Here is a 20,344-nt window from a genome sequence, read left to right as displayed (position 1 = left end):
GGGAAAGAGAGAGAGGGAGAAAGAACCCCTGAATGGGACATGGTCATACTGAAATCCCTTCTTCTTCCATTCTGTTGGAATTTGGGGTATGCATGCATACGTACCTCACTTGTTTGTTCCTTCAAGCCCTTGGAGCCAGAATTTGAACCACGCTATCAGCCATGTGGTTCAAACCACTAGTCTTTGCAGACAACCCACCTTCAAATATTTAATAAACTGTTCCCCGAGGCTAAATATGTGTCAGACATTGAGCTTGTTTTACAGAAATGAATAAAATCGACATGGCTCTGCCCTTACAGAGCTTGTAGTCTGGTGCTGAGAAGACATTAGGAATGTTAGTCAGCCAGTGTGATGCAGTGGTCAAGGTGGCTGGATCCCACATGGCCGAATGTGCAGTTCCAGTCCCAGACCCTGTGGCATGAAAAACATACTGGGTGTGTGGGCACGTGTGCCCAAAATCCTGAAAGAAGAAATGGAGAAGGAATTGTGATATGACCATCCCCTGTGGGAGAGTGGTTTCTGAATATCAATATTTAGTAATTTGTGATGGTTACTGTGTGAGGAAAAGAATAGGGCATTGTAATTAAAAGGGACATCAGGACCTTAATTTGTTTGTACTGAATATTTAGAAATGATGAAATTTAAGCTGAAGAATAGATAAGGATGGGGCTGCTCAGACAGCAATAGTGTACGGAGACCGGTCTGTGTGTGCACAAAGGCTCTAATGGGAGTTTTGTTGTATGTTTGTCCAAGAAGTGAAAGAAGGCAGATGGGCCTAATATGGGCAAGGTGAAGCGTAGCTTATAATATGGCTGGATAGATAGAAAACAGTCGTGTGATACTAATTTTCTTATAGGTAATGAGAAACAGGATTTTAATCTGAAATGCAATGAATAACTATTGAAAAGTCTTTGAATGCTGACTTGGTAGAAACTGAGTTATGTTTTTCAGGAGATGGGGAGGAGAGAACAGGTGTTTTAATGTAGAAAGGCTGATTTTCTGTGTTGCTTCAATAACTTTCTTATTTATGCAGATTTAAAGTGGATACATAGCTATTGTCTGGGAGCAGAAGTTTTCTGACTTCCTTAATAAAAGTCTGCCACTCCCTGAGAAGGCAGTTGTATTCTGTTCTGTAGAGCTGGTTCTTGGAGAGATCAATTTACATAAGGTGCCTAAGCACCTTCTGGGGAAGAAAGAACTAATGCTTACTTGCTGCTGGGATAAAATGGGGTGGCTCTGACTAAATCTGAGGCTCAGGAAAGGGGATGAGATTCTCGAAATAAAATGACTTTGAAGACAGAAAGGGGCAAACTTGGCTGGGAATCAACATTTAGAAGAACTTTTTGTTCATGGGGCTGATGCTAAAAGTTTGTATAGAAGTTGACATCGGTGTGGTTTGAACCCTAAGGAAGAGCAGCTGGTAATGGTGACGTAAACTACAGGGACAGCATACCCTTGACTGAGGCGAGCATGGAGGGAAATAGAACCGTCACACCACTGTGGCTTGAACAGGGAACCAGGATGGTACCATCAGAGGAGACCACATTGCTAGTGAAAAAAGATCAGCAGCCTTGGGAGTAGCAGATTAACACAGGCTCATCACCCCTCCTTGCTGCTTGGTAGGTAAGTCAGAACTCTAGCCAGCTATATTTAAAGTAAAAATTTAAATATGAACAGAATTTGGCCCTGCAATGATCATTATGATTAGGGTTTATAAACGATGGCTTGAGCTACATTTTAAAGAGTAGATTGGAAAATGTGAGCGAATGGGGAGACTTTAGCTACAAGAAGATCAGCAATAGTTAGCTCAGATATGTTGATGCTGGAATGTTAGTGATAGAGAATGGGAATATTCTTTTTTTTTCCCCTTAAGATCTCAGATTTTTTTTGCACAAGCTGCTTTAATTCTATACCTTGTTTGATCTTTCATACTACCTTCATCTGTTCTTCTTCTCCTGGTTAAAAATGGTCTAATTCCTTCAGTGATTCCTCAGATAGATCATTTCTGGAATCCATACTCAGCCACTTAAAGGACTAGGTATCCTTGTCAGTTGTGTGTCATCCCCAGGTTTGATAAACATGCCTTGCATGTTTCTCTTCAATCTCGTTAACGTAGCCCTGTGGCATACAACTGGAAACCTCTTTTCAAGTTAACATCTTCCATTAATCAACACTTTAAGGGTGTGGTTGTTCAACCTGTTATGAATGTACCTCTCATATTATTTCCTGCATATTTCTCCATTTTGACCGCAAGAATTTTGTGAGAAGTTTCTTCAGATGTGTTATTAAGTTCAGGATGAGCAAAGTTCACTACTTCTTAAACTAATAGTCCAATAATTCCATTAACAATAAAAATATTCTTAAGAAACCTATGTTGAATCGTACCTTTTTAACAGTTGTTACACAAACACTTGTCTATCAATTTTAATGGGTTCATTGTAAACTTACTTGTGAGATTTGCAGAATTCACGTTCTTTGCCTTTAAAAATGATAAAATTAGCCCATCAGTAGTGATCTGGTATGTTTCCTCTTCTCTGAAGCATTTCAAATGTTACCTGTCGGGCTAGTAGGTGGATATGGTGGTTAAGGTGGTGGAGTTACACATGGTCAACCATGGTTCAAGTGCTGGACCCAGTGACTTGAAACTCACATCAGGCACATTTATGTCCATGCCCAAAATCCCGGGAGGAGAATGGAGGAAAAGGGATTGTGGTGTGGCCATTTCCTCTATGGGGATGAGTTCTCACTTTTTGTCACTCTGTGTCTCCAGCAAGTGCATGCACACTACAGCGAAGATCTCTTTAAAAAACCCCAAAAATGTTACTGCTGTAATTTCTTGATCATTTCTGCATCATTTTCCAGGTCCCTGAAATACATCTCATCTGAGCCTGAATTAATTTGCCAAGGCTGCTATAACAAAGTAATGCACACTGTGTGGTTTGAACAGCAGAAATTTATTGTCTCACAGATCCGGAAGTTATTATAGGAGTCTGAGACTGAGGTGTTAGCCATATTGGCTTCTTCTGAGGGCTGTGAGGAAGAATCTGTTCTGTGTATTTCCCCTTGCTTCTGGTGGATTGCCAACAGTCTCTGGTGTTCCTTGGCTTATACATTATCATCCCATCTTTGCTTTCATGTTCACATGGCATTCACCCTGTATGTGTGTCTATGTCCATATTTTTCTCATTTTAAAAAAAGTTGTTTATTTCTTCCATAAGTAAGAGAAAGAGGGAGGGAGAGAGAGGGAGAGAGAGAAAGCTACATCCCATAAGGTTCTCACTCTGTGGTTCCCCTCCAGCCTCAGCCACTAGGCTCACAGGCTTGTGTACACATGCCTGGTGTGCACAGGGAGACCTCAGGATATGGCTTCAGCATGGTGGAGTGTTTGTGTTACTGCTGTGCCACCATTGCTGGCCTAAATTTTTCCTTTTTCTCTGGTGTTCCTTGGCTTATACATTATCATCCCATCTTTGCTTTCATGTTCACATGGCATTCACCCTGTATGTGTGTCTATGTCCATATTTTTCTCATTTTAAAAAAAGTTGTTTATTTCTTCCATAAGTAAGAGAAAGAGGGAGGGAGAGAGAGGGAGAGAGAGAAAGCTACATCCCATAAGGTTCTCACTCTGTGGTTCCCCTCCAGCCTCAGCCACTAGGCTCACAGGCTTGTGTACACATGCCTGGTGTGCACAGGGAGACCTCAGGATATGGCTTCAGCATGGTGGAGTGTTTGTGTTACTGCTGTGCCACCATTGCTGGCCTAAATTTTTCCTTTTTATATGGACGTCAGTCATAGTAGATTAAGGGTCTACCCTACTCCCATATAATGTCAGCTTACCCTAATCAGTTATATCTATAATTTTTTAAATTGGCTTATTTCTTGGTGAAAAATGGAGTTTGATATAAAATGATTTCCTCAGTGATTCACTTCTATATATGGGCAGAACATCAAAATAAAATGTGAATGCTAAAGAATGAGCTTGGGGCTAGTGACAAAACAAAACAAAACAAAAACAACCTGTGTTTGGTTTAGTTTTCATTAGAAAGTTTATAAGAAAAGAAAAAAAAAAGTAGGACTTTGTTTATAGGTAGACTATAGATGTTACAGACTTCACAAGCTTGTGTGATTTCCACATAAGGACACAAGTATTTTAGTGAGCAGATTGCACTACCTCGAGGTCCTCCCTGCCAGCCTCTCGGCTTGATTCATGGGGTCATGAAGTCTTCGTGGTCTAGAAACCCACAATCGCCTCACATATGTCCCCAAACCATCCTCTCAGACGTCACTACCACACATGGCCTGCACCCTGGCTCCCAAATGTCTGCATCTGCAGCTTAGGCAGTTCCATTAACAAAGATCCTTTGCAGTCACTATCTATCAGGAGAAAGTCAGGGTTCCTGTCAAAGCTGCTACATGTGGCTTCTCAGTCTTTCTGTAGGAGCCCTCTCCCCAGCCATGTATTGCATAATACCATGTCATGTGGGCCCTAAATGCCTCTTGAACAGTTTCTGGGCACAATTTCTTCTTCAGAACTTTATTTCTTATGAAATGCAATTCCATCATTTTTTGGCCCTAATTCCTCTACTATTAGCATTTGATTTCAGGCCAGGAGTCCAACAAACAGATGCTAAGCTACACCTTCTTCTCCGTACTTACTTGTCACTGACCCTGAGTTCAGTTTCTTAAGAACTCCTACTCTACTCTTCACAGAATGAGAGTTCTGGGACCAGCAGTTGGCGTAATGGCTACGTCTCTGAACTCCCATGTAGTCAACCATGGTTCAAGTCCCAGATCTGGTGGCTTAAACTCATACCGGGAGCATGTGCATACATGCCCAAGATCCCCAGAGGAGAATGGAAGAGAAGGGATTGCGGCATGGCCATCCCCCTGGTGGGTGATGGTGGGTGATTTCTAGCTTTCTGTTTTTCTTTATCTTTGTCTTTTGGGAGGGGGCAGGCATCCTATAGCAAAAACCTCTCCAAAAAAAAAAAAAAAAATCTTGTGTGAGAGAGAGAGAAAGTGGGAAAGCAAGCTGCCAAGTCTGGGACTTGAACCACTGTCAGCCATGTTGGAGTCTAGCATCCTTAACCACCATGCCACCTACTGGCTTCTGTAGAATCATTCTTAGAAATTGTGAAACTGTATTTGAGAAACAGTGTGATGATAGTGGTGTGAATGAGGGAAGAACTGTCAAGGGTGACACATTTTTCAAAAAGGCCACTCTGGGTGCTCTGTGGAGAGTGGATGAAGGAAGCATAGCGCAAGCAAGGTTGGTGAGATGTGGTCCAATTGTGCTGATGGGTTGGAAGTGACATCTAAGACAAAAGGAGTGGCTGCCAGTTTCTGGCCTAAAGCTGGTGAATGATGATGCTGTTTACTGGCATGGGAAGGGATAGATTTGGGGAGTGAAATGATGACCTCTGTTTTGAATAGGTGAGAATCGAACTAGATTGAGATTCATTTCTGGGATACTGGAAGATGAATGAGTCTTAAAGTGCTTTATCCAGAATGCTCATGGAGGGTGTTGCATTTATAAAATCCCTTACTGTACAGTGGAGGACCACAGCTGTAAAAGAGTTATTAAAATTTGGTGTACTTGGGACCAGCAGTTGGTGTAATAGCTATGTCGCTGTTCTTCAATGTAGTCGACCACAGTTCGAGTCCTGGACCTGGTGGCTTAAATGCACAATGGTTGCATGTGCGTGTGTGCCCAAGATCCCGAGAGGAGAATGGAGGAGAAGGGATTGCGGTGTGACCGTCCCCCCTGGAGGGTGATTTCTCGCTTTCTGTCTCTGTTTCTCTATCTTTCTGTCTTTCTGGCGAGTGCCCTATAGCAAAAATCTCTCAAAAAAAATTTTTGGTGTATTTATCTCTAAGTGAGGATGTATTAATTATTTTATTGTATTATTTGGAAGAATGACATTAAATAATATTTGTGAAACTTTTAGTACAGTGCCTGCATGTAGTTAGCACCTGATAAACATCTTAGGTTATTACTATTTCTGCAAAAATAACATTATTTAACAGCTGATTTTAAATTTTGGAATGAACTAGGATATAAGTTAGTAAGATAGGGATAGTCATTTTTCATCTATGGAGACATATATAAATATATATGTCTTTATTTATATAAAATTATCTTCTTTAAATGAGTTGCATTTTTGTACCTCCTAGAAAGACCTCCAAAGTGTTATCTATAGTTCGAGGTTTTTAAAGTTTATTTTATTTCTTGAGAGAAAGAGAGAAGCAGGCACTCTTAACAGGGTCTCCTCTGACACGGTCCCCCTCACTGACCTTCCGTCCAGCCTGGATGATAGGTGTGCAAGTGTATGGCTTGACTCTTTCAGGTTGACCTGAATCGGAACTGCAGTCTTCCATGTGGCTTCAGCATCGCAGAGCGACACTTTTCTACCTGAGAAATGCTTTCACCTTCGCCACCTTGGTTGGGCCAGTATTTTGAATTTTATAAGCACGTGTGGGGACTTTCTGAGTTATACATATGATTAGGGATATGAGCTAGTAGTGTTTGCTGCTTCATAAGATCTGCCATACCTTTATGCAAATCCAAGTTCCCACAGAAATAATGAGTCAAAATGCAACAACAGGCAGTATTTAGATCACCTTTTTTTTTCTCTGCGCTGCTTGGGTTAATATTACCATTCATTGTATATCAAGATCTTTGATTTGCTCAGGTTTTCCATTGATTTGACTTTCCCTTCCCTTTGTATAAAACCTAAGATTACTACTTTAAGTATACTATTATTATACAAGGTGTTTTCCAGAACCCAGTAAATGTATCCTGGAGAATATTCTATTGAGGATCTCCCAGCTGCATTAACAGAGAGGTCTTAAGGAGCAAAGTCTAGATCATTTAATAAAACCAAAGTCTCTTTGGCAATAGTGTTGAACCTGGAGGAAAGCCAGACAGTCAGTATAAAGTTAGATTCCATTCCATCAGTATAATAGTTAATAATAGTTGATTGACAGGGATGTGAAGGGTGCCCTCTTTTCCTCCCCTCCACTCCCATTCCACACTACCCTCTCTAGGGAATATGCCATTCCTTTCCCCATTCCTAGAATTCTTTGCTTGAGCTCAGCCAGGGGCTGCTGGACTGGTGCCTGACTCTCTAAGGGAGCAAAGGGTTCTCTCTCATCAAAGCATTGTAAGGTCCTGTAGTTACTTTCAAGGAAGCCCAGCAATCTCCAAACACCTTTAAGAATATGGAAGAAAGATGAGGCTCCCCTACTAGTGTTTATGCGTGAAGCATAGCCATGCTCTTGTCAGTCGCCTGAACTAACTTAATACCACATCCTTGGGATCTCGTCCACTTCCCTTCAGCCACAAGTGGTGTTCTTGTTGACAGCAATGTAGAATTATTGTACTTGAGTCCTGCTTTTTTCTGAATCATAACTCACATATATTCTTCTCTATTACATTGCTAAAAAACTGTATTTTGGGGAAGTTTGGAACTGGTAGGTTAGTAACATTTGCAGCTTTCTTCCAGACTAATTGTTTTTTTTTTAATTTGGATGCAGGTATTTGCAGGATATGAACTATTCAAATAGTTATAGCATTCCAGAGATTCTTTCCCTGGATTCTGCATGCTTATATTTGGAGTTATATTTAAATTCTAAGAAACATTGCTGAAGTTAAGATTCACCAGACTAGTGTTTTAGTGAAAATTCAAAACTATTTTTCTAAGTCCAAGTAATTCTTGTTCCTAGTGGGGTAATGATTCCTACACAAAGTAGTGTCCCATTCTAGAATATGAGGTTGGCGTGTGTTGTTGCTCCCAGTCTGGGTTAGCAATTGTTCTTTACCCAATATCTCACCACTACAAGAGTCACTTGCTAACTTTTAATCACCATCTTCTCAAGTTTAAGGACTTGGCCAGAGTGATCCCGGAAAGTCTCAGCATTTTCCAGTGAGTAAAGTCCATCTCTTTTGGAGATCTTGACACCTATCGTTAACAGCACTACAACTGGCCCCTTATGGATAATCAAGAAAGGAGACCCGTTCTCCTGTAGGTATAGCAAAACATAATGAGGTTATCCACCAGGATAAGATAATTCTTAAATAGAGTGCATTGTATTGTCTGGCAGGCTGACCTGACATCATGTTGCCTCCTTCATTGTACAGAGTATGTTGTGGGTTTCAGGTGTTTTTCTCAGGTCAGTTTCCCTATCATTAATGCTGCAACACCTTTGCTGAGTAGATATCTTTTCTCTCTTTCTTTTATTACACCATGGTGAAACCGGCACTCTGCCTCTCGTGGTGATGAATAAACTCTAGTTTTACTGCTTTTGTAAATAAAACTTTAAAAGTGTTTTCTCGAATAAGAATTTATAATGAACAAATTTCTAAGCCAGATTTTTTTTTAAAGACCCATTGAAATGGAATCACATTAAAATATCTGAATATTTAATGTTAATATGTTAATATACATACCAACCATACTCTAAGATGTCAGTGGTGTCACTTAACTGGCAACTTTGGCCGGTAATGAGTGTATGTGTTAAAAGCCTTTCTATTTAATCACATACATAGTCTGAAAACTATTTACTTGCTCTTTAGCACCTTTTAATAAAAGAAGGAGCATGCTTTTTGATTTTAAAAATGCTTACTAAAAATTGCTCTTAACATCATCCATGTCTAAGTGTTTTTATAATAAAAAAGAAAGATGACCTGGGAAAGGATTCAATCTGATTCACTAAACATTTTCTGAACATTTCTATGTGCCAGCCACTGTGTTAAGTGCCTGGAATGCAGAGATGAGTAAGATTGTTCTCAGGTCACAGTGTACAGTGTAATAGAAAAGACAGTCAAATCATATCATTCCCTTTACAATTGGGGTGCAGATTTGCTGTTCTGCTAGGAGCCATTAGTTTTGCCAGAAGTGGTCAGAAGAGGATATTCTCTCGGGAAATCACATGGGGGCCGGGGCTTAAATGACGAGAGCTGGGAAATTAGGACAATTGAGGACATACAGTGAAAAGGTATACTACATGAGCAGTGAGAGTTGTAACCATATGTGGTGGGGAAACAGGGAGGAACTGCAGAAGTTGCACAAGATGATTTCAACAAAACTTAGTGCTATTGTGACTTTTCAGATGAAAGAAAACAGGATTTTATATATACACATATGTATTTTTTTTTCCTTTTCTTTTTTTTTCCTTCCATGTATAAAAGACCTTCGAGAAAGGCCCATCACAAGATCTTGGGATTTTATAGCAACTTACAGACTTCTTAAGGAAGAGGTAGCTGAGAGAACCTATTTTTTTAAAAATGAATTCAGAGTTTGGGGTTTCAGATTTTTTTAAAATGTTGAATATTTGCATGTACATTATGAAATATCTTGAGGGTGGGACCCTAGACTAAACAAGAAATTCATTTATGTTTAATATACACCTTATACACATAGCCTGAAGGTAATTTCATATGTGTTTGTCTTGCATCCTTTTGACCGTGACCCATTACAGGCATTCAGGTGTGGAATTTTCCACTTGTGCTGTCATGTTGATGCTCAGAAAGTTTCGGAGGAGCATTTTGGATTTCAGATTTTGGTTTTGGAACGTTCAACCTGCAGACGTTTTCTGATGAGTAAGAGAGATTTCATTAGATGGAAGCCACTTAATTTTTGATGGGGAAGTGTATTATTATTATTTTGAGTCAGGTTATTATTATTATTTTAAGACAATAATAATAATAATATTATTATTTTAATCCTCCTGCCTCATCTTTCCAAGCAGCTAGGACATGTATACATGCCATCACATGCCCCTCTTTCAGACAGACCTCACTTTTTTGCCCAGGCCAGCTATGAGCTATGTCTTCCTGATTCAGCTTCCCTGAATCACTGAGATTACAAGTAATGTCAGCATGCCCAGCCTTTAGGTTGGACTGGCAGTTGAACATGGTCCTCCCAAGTGGCTCCAGCTGCACCACATCTTAGTGCATGCCACTGTCAGTAGGTCCAGGAAAATATATTACTATGTCACTTGTGCATTCACTCATTCATCTATACGTACAATAGTGTTAACTGACCATCTACTGTGGACTTAGTCCTGTGTTATGTTAGGAGGTCACATTAGGTGATTGAGATGGACATGATAGAAGCCTTCATGGAACCTTCAAGGTTAGGTGAGAGTTATAACTTTTCTCTTTTCAAGTACATTTCCCCTTTGGAGTCACACAGATCATTTTTAAATTAATGTATTTTGTCACTTTTTTATGGTTTCAAATTTTTTCTTTTTTTTAAGAGGTTTTTGCTATAGGGTGCGTGCGCTCGCCAGACAGAAACAGACAGAGAGATAGAAAGCGAGAAATCTCACCCCCTCCCCCCGGGGGGATGGCCACGCTGCAATCCCTTCTCCTCCATTCTCCTCTCGGGAACTTGGGCACGCATGCACATGTGCCCGGGGTGAGTTTTAAGCCACCGGGTCCGGGACGCGAACCGCGGTCAACTACATGGGAGTCCAGCAACATAGCCATTATGCTAACTGCTGGTCCCGGTTTCAAAAATATTTTAAGTTGGACCAGCCAGTGGCATGCAAGTAAAGCACCTGGATCCTCCATGGCCTATTGTGTGGTTCGAATCCCATCTCTGGCAGCTTGGAAAGCTCACATGTGCATGGATGCGCAAAATCCCAAGAGGAGAAATAGAGAAGAAAGGATTATGGCATGACTGTTCTCCCATGGGAGTGTGCTTTTGCACATTTCCCCAGTGAACATATGTGCCCTCTAGCAGATTAAAAAAGTTAGAACATTGTGTAGACTTTGTAATTCTGGGATCTCACATTTTCATTTCTTTGTCCCAAGCTATAATAAAAATAATTACTAAGCACTGTTCTAACGTTGACTATAGGAATTAAATTAATATTGCTGTAAGTAAACTGCAGTTGAGAATCTTTTTGAGCAAAAGCAAAATGTATTTCTGGAAAGTAGCTATTATTATCTAATTTTTTCAATGAGAGAAACTTTCTAGGAAAGGGAAACCATGCTCTCTGATATGCAGCTGGTAAATGGAGCTTCGGGATTTGAAAACAAGGTAGTTGGATTCTACAGCCTGTGTTCATTCCACTGTACCTGAGGCAGGTGAACTTGAATAATCAGTTGTGCCAGTTTGAGTATTTAATCAAAGCCCAACTTAGTCCAAAATCTGTGTGCTTTCCACTAAAGCTTAAATTTCATGGATCCTAAATACAGAGTATTTCATTACTTGAAATGATATTTAATTTTCAAATTTTCATGTGTCTTACCTTCTTGGAGTTAGCTTTTAATATAAGGGGACTTCAAAAGTTCATGGAAAAATGGAATTAAAGTGAGTTTATTTTGGTGGTAAAATTTTTGTAATCCCTGCACATTTTCCATTATAAACTCTGTGAAGACCTCTCATAGTTCCCCTCTCACCACCACCACCTATATGGTTCAATTTTTTCTTCTTTAATTCATGTGTGTGTGTGAGTAAGAGAGAGAAAGAGAGAGAGAGAAGCAGCCCCCTCTACAGGGTCTGGTCATATAATGTTCCCCTCCCTTAGTCTTCCCTCCTGTCAGATCTTGGTCACTTATGACATGTCCAGTGTGTTTCAGACTGACTTGGCCAGGGATTCAAACTGAAGTCATCTTGTATCGCTCTTTTTAACTCAAGGTTTGAAAAGTTACTTTTTTTTATTAATATCAGACATTTAAAATTACCATGATATAAGCAAACACATGAAGGAAAATGAATGTAACATGCTTTTCTGGCACTGTAAATAAATCACTAATAACTCTCCAAAGTGAAACAAAACCTTTCCTTTGAAGTTTTATTTTTGCAAATGTATTTCAGAATACAAAAAAGAAAATTTTAATGACCAAAGTTAGTGAAAAATGCCCCTAGCTTTTTTTTTAATGGAAGCAATAGTTAATTAGCTGAAAATCCCATCCAAAACAATTGTCACTAGAATTTGAATTCTTTTGGTGTTTGTGAAGAGTTACCAGTAGTTATTTATTATTCACATACTCACCAAATTTTAAATAAAAATAATTTGAACACTTGCTTCACAATAGGTAAATTCAGGTGGCCTAAGTATTCTTTCACGTTTCATATCTTGAAGGCTTTAAGTCATTCAAACGACATGAGATACTAAGTGTGTATGTGTTAAGATCAAAACCCTATAGACCTAGAGTTTGTTTGTTTGTTTTTGAGAGGTTTTCGCTATAGGGCGTGTGCACTCGCCAGAGAGAGAGAGACATAGAGACAGAAAGCGAGAAATCGCCCCCCCCCCCCAGGGGATGGTCACGCCATAATCCCTTCTCCTCCATTCTCCTCTCGGGATCTTGGGCACGCACGCACACGTGCCCGGCGCGAGTTCTAAGCCACCTGGTCCGGGACACGATCCGTGGTCGATTACATGGGAGTCCAGCGACATTGCCATTATGCTAACTGCTGGTTCCCTAGACCTAGAGTTTTTGAACTGACTTGGTCAGAGGATTTGCTTCCTTGCCATCAGCACCATAGATTTCATAATGGGCTTTTTCCTTCTTTTATCAGTGTTCTTATCGTTAAAAATCTCATTACTTCTGGCATGAATATAACAGCACAGGATAAACTAGTAAAATTACATTGATAAATAAAAGGAAGAACTTATCTGATACTTGCTCTGCTTTGTATATTTGTTCATATTTTAGGGAACTTTATTTCCTCAACTTAGCTATATATTCGTAAGGGTAAGGATGGTGCTTTCTCATGCCTTTTATTTCCTAAATTTAGAACAGGAATTTTTATGTGGTATACCTTCAGGATATAGTTATTGTGGCTAGATTTCATGATAAATTGTTTCTACGTATAATACGTAACACCAAATAGAGCAAAACTAGAGAAACAAATTTCCATTTGACTTGTTACCAAGAAACTACATTTCTCATAATTATTGGGTGACTTTTAGTCAACCTCACTTACCATTAACTTGATGATGTGTCCCACTAGTTCTTTATAGGTCTGTAAATTTCTCATTAAAATATAATGAGTTCTTATTAAAATATATTTAGTTATCTGTCTGGCTTTGCAGACTGACCTTAGACCTTTATTACTGAACATCCTGAATGGACTCAGATTCTGGACTCTAACAAGAGAGGCTATTAGAAACTGTTTGGTAGCTAACTAGTTTAGCACAGAGTTATATTTTATGTTAGTTGTCTTTTTGTTTTGGTATGCCAAAGGGCATGTGAATTTGCTGGAGAGAGATGGAGAAAGGAAAAGTGACAAAGTACCCCCCATGGAAAATAGTCACACTGCAATCCCTTCTCCGTGATTTCTTTCTCCTCTCTGGATTTTGGACACACATGTACATGTGCCTGGCATGTTTCTCAAGCGGTGAGGTCTAAAACTCAAACCGCACTTTCCAACGTGTGGGCATTTATTTGTATAGAGTTGACAGTGGATATTTCTTGCACTTACTCATCAAATTGACTATGAGTTGATAACTATTAAACTAGGTGATGGATACATACAGGTTCATTAAACATCATCTCTGTTGAAATATTCCGGTCACCTTAACTAGCATGCCATGGGCTACCCCTGATATTACAGTAGCTTTGACCTGACCTTGTTACCTCAGTTTATCAGTGGCTGTGTTCGTGATTTCCTCCCAGAGTTTCGAGTTTCTTGCCCTTAAAATCTGCTTTCCCCATGACTGGCTTTGACCACCAACTGTTTGCATTCCATTTTCCATACTCCATTGCATTTGCAAGTGTTATTCTCCCTGCCCGGATATCCTTTTACTCTGTTTGGCTAGCAAACTTCTCTTCATGTTTCAAAACATGCTTTGAGAAGCCTTCCCCAATTCACCCAAACTTCTTTGGTCACCCCCTCCCTTATACTTTATTCTGTAGCTAAGTCTGCATGTCTTATGATGTGCTCATCAGATCATATTCTCACTATTTGTTGACATTTTATGTCTACTGTACTAATGAATAGAAACTAATCACATTGTATCACTTTTAATAGATTTATACCCCCAAAATTCCAAACTAACACACACAAAAACTTATTATAAAAGTAATATTTAATGATTTTGAAACTAATTTAAGAATAGATCAAGACTGGCAAACATTTCATCTCTTATTAAATGGATTATGAAGAAAACATAGTGGCCCTTTTTTAGGAAGTGTCCCTTTTTTTCCTTCCTGTGTATTGATATTGTCAACTCCATTAGAATTAGTTATGATTTTGAGTCAATGATAGGTTTGGTACCATGTAATTGGTTTAATTAATTTAAACTATTTCTTGCCATAGTTAACCCACATACTTAATCTTACATTTATTGCTATTTTAAAAATTAATGTTGCTTCTTTAAAATGATTTATCAGATAAGTAAAAATTTGTTAGATGTAAGAAGTCATGTTATTTATTAATTTTGAGGGGAGAGATTTTTCCTATAGGGCGTATACACTCACCAGAGAGACCAAACATGAGACATCACCCCCTACAGGGATAACAATGCCACAATCCCTTCTCCATTCTCCTCTTGGGATCTTGGGCACACATGAACACATGCCTGGCATGAGTTTCAAGTCTCTGGGTCCAGGACTTAAACCATCGTCAGCCATGTGTGAGTCCAGTGACATATACCATCTGCTGGTCCCAAGAAATCATTTTAAACTACTTTCTAAACATCTAGTTTGTCTCATTTATTTTACACAGTCTTTAATCATTTGCATTTTGCCTATGTCTCTTACTGTCATATATTATTAGAATTTTTTTCGTTTTGATCACTATTTTCTATTCCAGCCATTTTCAGAGTTCTTTCTAAATTATAGTTACAGTATTTTTATAACTATTGCTCCAGGATTGATTGATTAAATGATTGATATGTTCCTCCTTTTCTCTTTGCTCTTATTGAGAAAATTTGAACATATAGAATCATTAGTAGATGTTTAATGAATCTATGTATCCATAACCTAGGTTTAACATTTATCTATTCTCAGTGTTTTATTTAGCTACATATTTCCCAAACCTCTTTCCTTCTCAGATTACTTTAAAGCAAATCCTCAACTTCTTTGGAACCTAACTAATACAGTGTTTGTAAATTACTGTATGAACATAAGGCTCTCTCTTTCCTATCATCACATCAGAACAGAACACATGATATCTATCTATCTATCTATGTATCTGTGTGTATGCGTGTATACATTTATATATGCATATTTATTATTATTACTTTCTTAGATACTTCAGGATACATCACGCTTAGGCTTGGTTCTTATGTATTTTTCTCTTGAGAGAATGTTTTTATTTATTTAGTTTTTTTGAACTTTCTGGTTATAAATTAAAGGAGGTAGACTTGAGATATGTATGTTTTTTGAATATTTAGCTAATTTTTTGCTAGACATTGTGCATTAGTTTATCAGATTAGATACCAGGTTTCTTGAAAAGCTTTTGGCAGGATTCCAGGTATTGAGAGATGATAGGTGAATTTAGATTGGGGCAGTGATAGGAATATACAGGGTGTCTATTCAAGTAGAGTGCATCAATGCAAAGGAGGAACTGGGTGTCAAAATGAAGGGCAGAAAAACATGGGCACCAATTACATATTCTAAGGGGGATAACAGATTAGGAAAAGTGGAAGTGGCTGCCAGGAAAAAAAAAAAGACAGAGAAAATAGAAAAATAAAACAAGAGATGATAAAGTTTGCCTGTTTCATTTTTATTTTTGCTTGAATTGGCAAAAAGATCCTTCCTAATATGGTGAGACAGTATGAACTTCCTTTCCTGGTAGTTAAGTATGCTAGAAATTTATGGTAATGATTTATGTTACGTCATCTGGAAATGTATTTTTCTATGAAAAAATGTATTATGAATTTTCCGATGACCCAGTAGATAAAATCTGTTCCTGCCAGCAGGTGGCTTGATGGTTAAGGCCCTGGAGTGCCACATGGCCTGTCACAGTTTGAGCTCTGGACTGGTGGCTTGAAAATCATGCTGGGCACATGTGCATGTGTGTCCAAAATCCTAAGAGGAGAATGGAGGAGAAGAGATCATGGCATGGTCATCCCTTTTAGGGTTGATTTCTCACTTTCTCTCTGTCTCTCTTGGGTAAGCACATATACCCTATGGCTAAAACCTTTAAAAGTTTCTGATAGACCCTTCTTCACCTTTATCTTCAAAAAAAAGAGAGAAAAAAAACTAAAGAAAAAACAAGTGCAGTATTTGAAACTTTTCAACAAGGTAAACTTCACAATGATGAGCTAGACTTAACAACCTGTTATATCAGAACTTAGTACCCACCATGACTCTGTTGTCCTTCATATATCTGGAAATGGAAAACTCAGAACACGGTTTGGTTGTTGATTGACAGGAAAGAGAAGAATGACACGCATGGCAGGAAATGACAACAGAGTTCAACTCTATATGGTGATGGGCTGTTCATTTAACTCATGTTTATCAGACAGGTATTTGAGAACTGCTGATCGAAACTAGGTAGCCACTTTATTTCACCAAGATGTATAATTAATTACCTTTCTGAATTTAAAGGATAGAAAAACACAGTATTTGGAGGGGGAAAAAAAATCTAAGTCCTGGCTCTTTAACTTACTAGCTAAGTGATTTTACTGAAATCAATTGGGTTTTCTGAGATTCATTTTTTTTATATGTTTATTAGGGATAATAATGCCATCTACTTCATATTGTACTTATGAAGGTCTAATAAAATGGAAGATTTGAAATTATTCTATGAACTATATAGTACTAGCTAAGAATGAGTTGCATTATCTTGGGTCGTAGGAAAAGTCATAATGTATTTTGCCTAGAAGAATATAAAAAAGATGTTACGAATTTTCAGATGACCCAATAATATAAGCTCATAAACAAAATAGTGTTTCTCATACCCTTTATATGACACAGGTGATTTTTCTTTGTTTGTTTGTTTGTTTCTTTTGTAAAGGAATATCTTATTGTTGCTGTAGACCAAAGAACTAATGTAGCATTAAGCAAAGGGAGAAAAAAAAAAAAAACTTTCAAAAGAAGTATACTTTTCTTTTAATATTTTCAGTAGAATGTAAAATATTATTACTACCTAAATTTTTTCCCCTAGCAGTTTCAACCAATTTTTTCTATCCTTCTAAAATCTATGTAACTAAACCTAAATCTATAAATTCATAAAGTGTTGTTTTAAATGACATATGGTAATTTGTGTATAATTGCATGTTTGATGGTATAAGAATATGTAGATTTATCAGTGAGATCCCTATTGGGATCATAAAGCTTTTTTTTTTGGATAGGTTTTTGCTTTAGGGTGTATGCTCACCAGAGATCAGATGACCCAATAATATAAGCTCATAAACAAAATAGTGTTTCTCATACCCTTTATATGACACAGGTGATTTTTCTTTGTTTGTTTGTTTGTTTCTTTTGTAAAGGAATATCTTATTGTTGCTGTAGACCAAAGAACTAATGTAGCATTAAGCAAAGGGAGAAAAAAAAAAAAAACTTTCAAAAGAAGTATACTTTTCTTTTAATATTTTCAGTAGAATGTAAAATATTATTACTACCTAAATTTTTTCCCCTAGCAGTTTCAACCAATTTTTTCTATCCTTCTAAAATCTATGTAACTAAACCTAAATCTATAAATTCATAAAGTGTTGTTTTAAATGACATATGGTAATTTGTGTATAATTGCATGTTTGATGGTATAAGAATATGTAGATTTATCAGTGAGATCCCTATTGGGATCATAAAGCTTTTTTTTTTGGATAGGTTTTTGCTTTAGGGTGTATGCTCACCAGAGAGACAGAGACAGAGAGACAGAAAGCGAGAAATCACCCCCCCCCCAGGGGGTATGGCCATACACAATCCCTTCTCCATTTTCCTCTCAGGATCTTGGGCACGCACGAACACGCGCCTGGCGTGAGTTTAAACCACTGGGTCTGGGACTCGAACTGCAGTCGACTACATGAGAGTCCAATGACATAGCCATTATGCCATCTGCTGGTCCAAGGGATCATAAAGCTTTAAAGCTGGAAAGAAATACAAGACCTCCCAATCCAGTCCACATGTGTTATATAGGTTAAACAAAACAAAACTAAATTTCAGAGAGAAATACAGATAGAATTCTACAATTCAAATGATGGTAAATACAGTGTTTTTAGTAAATAAAGAGAATAAAATCACCAATTTTCACCCAAATAAGAGTGATTAAACTGTAACTATAACCCCAGGCTAGAGACCTAGCTATGGTGGCACAAGTGGGAGAGCACCGTTGTGGAACTGCTGAGGCTTCATGGTGGCCTAGGTTTGGTTCTGCCCCAACCTGAACAAGTTAGGTTCAGTAGCATGTGCCTGTTGTCCAAATTACTGGGAAGCTGGGCAAGAAGGAACTCAAGGTGGTGTGACCCTGTTGAAAATGCCTTATCTTCCCTCTCATTAAAAAGAAAACAAACTAGAAGCCCACAGGTCAATTTTTACAAAAAGCTGACAAAGATGCTTGACTCTTTCTCATTTTTGTTTTACATCCATTTGCTATTTTCATTTTGTTGTTTGCCAGCATCATTATAGATAAGAGATCATTAATAACCGGCTAAATATAAATTCTTAGAGAAAATGTAAATTTAGAAAGTCAAGAAGAAAATATTATCTCTGTAATGGAAAAGGAGTGGTATTTTAGTTGAGCTATGGAATGTTACAATTTAGTGTATGGAATACTTATAGTTTCAAGAATCACTAATAAACAAATTACACATTAGTACATATAGTAAATCTCTATTATGTTGTTAATTTGGAGTTAGAATTCTGAAATGGAGAATTAAGTCACCAAGAAGGCGTTGAAATAAATCCTCCCTATACCAGATTCAGTGAATGTCATGTATGTCTGATAGATATTTTTGATTATTTGGCAACCTATATAATGATGTTCCATTTGATAAATTTGTGCCAGTGTGTAACTGCTTTTGTTCTGAAGAAACAAAATTTTCCTTAAAATGATTTTTACATGCCTCCCAATTTTCTCAGTTTATATACTTTGATTTTTTTTTAATAGTGAATTGTAGAATTTAGATGTGGAAGTGAGACATCTCTGAGGCTTCTTCTAATTTAAAATAACATATATAATTTTTACTAAACAATTAAAAATAATTAACTATTCCACAGTAGTAAGGAAATTACTCTCATTTATCCTCATTTATATATTAAATATTTAATTTCAGAAATATTACTGTAACTATAGTTAATGCATGCATTTGACTTTAAAGAGTCTTTCACTCATATTATCTCATTTATTTATTTTTTTAAAGAATTATCTTATTTAACTTTATTTATTTATTTACTTATTTTAATTTGACCAGAGAGAGAGAGAGACAGAGAGAGAACGAGAGAGAGTGGGAAAGAAACGAGAGAGAGGGGGAAGGTGAGAAAGCAAGCCTCGAGGTCGGGGACTCGAACCGTGGTCAGCCATGTGGGAGTCCAGCACCCTTAACCACCACGCCACCTGCCAGCCCCCATATTATCTCATTTAAAGAGAAAGTAGAAATGCTAAAGATCAACAGATGCCGTGCCACTATAACTACACTGAAGACCACCATATTACTTTTCATATTAGGTTTATATTCCTAATACACATTCTTTGTCTCCATATTTATTCATAGCTTACTTACATCATGTATCTAGGACTTTTGTTAATATTATTATTATTTTAAATGATATGGTATAGTAAGGACACATCCTATCATTTTATTTAATTAATTAATTAGTTTATTTTGAGAGGTTTTTTTTTGCTATAGGGCAAATGTGCTCACCTGAGAGACAGAGAGACAGAGATAGAAAGCAAGAAATCACCCCACAGGAGGGATAGCCATGCCACAATCCTTTCTTCTTTATTATCCTCTCAGGGCTTTGGGCACTCATGGACACACGCCTGGCTTATTTTAAGCCACAGGGTCCGGAGCTCGATCCACAGTTGATTATGTGGTAGTCCAGTGACGTAACCATTATGCCATCTGCTAGTCCTGCTATCATTATTTTAAAGTAAATGAAATACTCTGCATACACAAAAAACTATGTGATGATCTATAGGACAGCTACATCCTTGGGAAAATGATAAGTTTTGTAAGGGAGCTTTAAGTCTTAATTCATTATTTTCCTGCCTGTTTTAAAATTCAGTTTTAGTTAAAACGACCTGATGTGTAGAAAAATAATGAGGGAACCAGCAGTTAGCATAATGGCTATGTCGCTGGACTCCCACGTGGTCGACCGCGGTTCGTGTCCAGGACCCAGTGGCTTAAAACTCATGCCGGGCGCGTGTGCGTGCGTGCCCAAGATCCCGAGAGGAGAATGGAGGAGAAGGGATTGTGGCGTGACCATTCCCCCTGGGGG

At 38.0% G+C, this 20,344-nt stretch overlaps 1 protein-coding gene across 8 annotated transcripts in view; it reads left to right on the top strand.

Moving 5' to 3' along the window:
• The window catches only part of IKZF2 (IKAROS family zinc finger 2), a 207,351-nt gene that overhangs the window by 95,454 nt on the left and 91,553 nt on the right, over positions 1-20,344 (top strand). The window lies entirely within an intron of this gene.

This window comes from Tupaia chinensis, unplaced genomic scaffold (assembly GCF_000334495.1).
Source record: "Tupaia chinensis unplaced genomic scaffold, TupChi_1.0 Scaffold000018_1, whole genome shotgun sequence".
In the NCBI taxonomy this organism is placed as follows: Eukaryota; Metazoa; Chordata; class Mammalia; order Scandentia; family Tupaiidae; genus Tupaia; species Tupaia belangeri.
This window is presented reverse-complemented; position numbering and strand designations above follow the sequence as displayed.